Genomic DNA, 3,875 nt, shown 5'->3' on the forward strand with positions numbered 1-3,875 from the left:
ATAAATAAGTGTATTGAGGGTATAAATTGAGATGTTAAACCAGCAGTTGAATATCTGATTCTCAGACTTAGGGTTTGGCATGAACTGGAGATATACATTTGGGAGTGGCCAGTGTATATACATGGTACTTAAGTCTTGACATTGGATGAACTCATTTGGAAGTAAATGGGAATTTAAAAAGAGAAGCGATCCAATGACTGAGCCCTTGAACATGTTAAAAGGTCAGGAAGAGAAAGTAAAACTAACAAAAGAAAATGAGAAAAAGCACCTAGTGAAATGTCCTAGAAACCAAGTGATCAACCATGTTAAATAACACGGAAATTTCAAGTAAAAGGAAATCTGATAATTCATAATTAGATATAGGGTCATCGTTAGAGGGTACTGGTGAACTTGATTAGAATAGTTTCAGTAAAGAAGGGAGAAAAAATTCTGGATTTAGTGGTTCAAGAAATAATTCAAGAAGAATTAGAGAAGATTAATAGCAGAACTTTTACAGATATCAGTATCTTAAAAAAGATAAATGAGGAAAAGGAAAAAGATTCGTGTTTTATATTGTTGATGCTGGTGTTCTGGATAGCAGAACAAAACAGCACTTGTATAGCGATGGGAGACATTCAACAGAAAGAAAAAAATGAAATTGTAAGGTAGAAAAGAAAAAATTCTAAAGCAAAGTCATTATGTAGACTGAGGGGACAGGATATCATGCACAAATGGGAGTTAACATAGGGAGGAACGTGAAGAGTTCATCCGCAGTGACAGCAGAGTTGGGCATTGGTGGGCAAATGTGGTGAGGGCAGATGAAAGTTACCTTCTGCCCCTATCAGTCTACAATGGTGGACATCCACATATTAGTGGATAAAGGGGCAGTCCAGCTCCTCCCAGGGGCTGTGTGTGTATTCGAGGAAGCCCAAGGACTACCCCTTCGAAGGCATTGCAATCACCTTCAGAGTCATTTCTATGGTGGTCTGGCTGGCTCAGCTCTTACGTCTGTGTCGACTGTAGGCAACTATGACTACATTTGGGACTTCCTATTGTACCCAAATGAGGTGCTTGAAGGGCGGGTCCATGCCACAGGCTTTGTCAACACAGCTTTCCTGAGTGGCGGGGAGGAAAGCCTCCTCTTTGGGAGTGGAGTAGGGGAATGAGAGCTGGGGACGGTGTACAGGCTTGCTTTCCACTTCAAGCTGGACCTGGATGTGGGAGGGCTGAAAAACTGGGTGGTGGCCAAAGACGTGGCATTTAAACCTGTGACAGCTCCTTGGAGTCCAGACCACCAACTTGCAGCATCCACAGCTGACTCAGCAGGTCCTGGAAAGGGTGGAGCTATCTTTACCTGGCTGGCAAGGAGACGAATGCCTGGGGTCACCGGCGCAGCTACCAGATCCAGATCCACAGCCCCCTTGGCATACACATGCCCCTGGAGAGCAACATGGAGAGGGCGCTCAGCTGGGGGAGATACCAGCTTATGGTGACCCGGAGGAAAGAGGAGGAGTCACAGAGCAGCAGCATCTATTACCAGAATGACATCTGGACACCTACTATTGCCTTTGCTGACTTCTTCAATAATGAGACGCTCTTAGGAGAGGACCTGGTGGCCTGGGTTACAGCCAGCTTCCTGCACATCCCCCATGCTAAGGATATCCCTAACGCAGTTACTGTGGGGAACAAAGTTGGCTTCTTGTTCCAACCCTTTAACTTCTTTGATGAGTACCCACCCATCTTCTCCCCTGACAGTGTGTACTTGGAGAAGGGCCAGGTTGCTGGGCTCTGCAATGACAACCCTGTGACCTGCATCCCCCACCTGACAGCCTGTGTCCCAGACTTGCCTCCTTTCTCTTACCAAGACTTTTAACCCCAAGACATATGTACCTTCCTCTCTCTTTCTAATTTCTGCTCCCCTGACTTTCTCCCTCTTAATGTTTCTCCGGAAACAGCCTCTTCCCACACTAACCCCCATGTATCCTTTGGTTAATTCATAGTTCTAATTTTATTTTTTAATGATGAATTTATACAAATGATATTATTATTAAAATATTCAAGCAAAAATACCAAAAATCCTACCACTCAGAAATAGCTAATATTCATATCTGGTGACCATTATACCAGATATTTCTTAATCAGGTGCATTGAAATGGAAGAATAGATAGAACTTTATAAAAATAAATTGTATGTACAATTTATAATAAAAAATTACAAGAAAGTTACCTTCTAACTATCTCTATTTTTTTCCAGAATATAGAGATGAAGCTCATCAGCTGAAAGTGAGGATGATGGTGTGAATTTAGAGGTCTGTGCAGAGAATATAGTTAGAAATCATCTTGTTTAAAAATAGAAGATTTACTGAACTAGGAAAATATAGCATAATGGCCAGGCCTCATACTGATCATGAATCTTAAATGAAACCAATCAGCATGTATCTGGCCTATGTACTGTTTATTTTTTTCTTCAGCCATGTTTCATTGCATGGGTACATGCACAGGGTAGGAGAAGAATTTATTTTAACAAAGGTTGGTTAGTGAAGAGAAGAACATGAAGTAAGAATAACAAGAATGTAAGTAAAGAGGAAATCCTAATATCTGTAAGTCATGGAGTTTATGCTGAAAAAATAAGAAAAAGAGGAGACCTACTTTTGGGACTACTTGAAGTGATGAACTAGAAAGATAGAACAGGGTGCTCAGAAAATGGAGATTCCTACAATGGGATATAGCAGAGGTACAGTTATTGTTAATGATCATGTCTGAAACATGGCATGAAAGTACTAAGAAAGAGGGGAATGACAGAATCACAGAAGCAGCGAAGGTCAAGAACATGGGGCTAGAGTCTTGGAAAGACCATCTGCATTGATTTCGAAATCTTCAGGTACAATGGCTTAGGTAGTATTAATGAGAGTAACAATGAGTTATGGCACAAAATATTTAAGAAATGAAGAGGAGTGACTAAAGTTGGGGAGGGAGAGGGATAAAGGTAAACACGTGACTTGTAACAAGGCAAGATAGTAATAAAATTCGATGACATGAGCTTTATGCAAATAACTAAGAATAAAAGAGGGAGAATATCGGAAAAGTTACAAAGAGGAGCAAGGTCAAAACATCCCCACCTCAAAGCACAAGGTACAAGTGAGGCAGAGAAAAACATCCACCACTAAAGAGTGATGTAGGAAGACTGTGTCCTCAGGGAAGAGAGAGGTTTCAAGAGAGCAGGAGCAAAATGTGAGGTAATTTCACAGAAGACAGAGATATACAGAATGACTTCCAAAGGTACAGTGAGTATTTCAAGACTTGGCACAGAGCTCTGCAAGGAATAGAGTCTATTGGACACAAGTTAACATGGTGGCCTACATAAGAATAATGGTTATGGTAAGACTGGCCCTGAGCATCGTGAAGCTGAGGGTGGGGCTGCACAGTGAGGGTGCATGCACTGCGGGAGTGGGCGTCACTTGTGTGTGGGTAGTGGCACTCCCTATTCTTTTTGAATTGACCCTTTTAATCATCTATACAATATAAAGAATATTACTACAGTCTGAGATATACAGAATTAAGCCAAAATTGTTCCAGGATTACAAATCTGGAAAAGTAAGCCTCCTATTAATGAGGATTTGGATTTCTGTGATCTCATGCAGCAGAGTCCTGTCACGGACGACAACGTTCTAGAATCTCCTTTTAGTGCTATCATCTCTACGTTAAAAAGGTTGGAATCAAAAAGAGGAAAAATATTTATTTTCAGATCAGACACCTGCTGCTTGCAATTTAGATTTTGGGCAAACTACCAGAAGTGACAACAGAGAGTGAAATACACTGTGTTCTCACCTCCCCAATTAACAGCAGTCGGTTCAGAGCAATCTTATTCAGGGTCTCCTTTTCTTTACAGAACTGACC

The 3,875-nt window shown here is 41.3% G+C and overlaps 1 pseudogene; it reads left to right on the top strand.

The window, feature by feature from the left end:
• The first annotated feature begins 797 nt into the window (after positions 1-797).
• On the top strand, positions 798-1,852 carry LOC129066901 (retina-specific copper amine oxidase-like; annotated as a pseudogene).
• Positions 1,853-3,875: the final 2,023 nt, after the last annotated feature.

Source organism: Pteronotus mesoamericanus, unplaced genomic scaffold (assembly GCF_021234165.1).
Source record: "Pteronotus mesoamericanus isolate MK-2021 breed Mesoamerican mustached bat unplaced genomic scaffold, CSHL_Meso_final contig_20, whole genome shotgun sequence".
Lineage (NCBI taxonomy): Eukaryota > Metazoa > Chordata > Mammalia > Chiroptera > Mormoopidae > Pteronotus > Pteronotus mesoamericanus.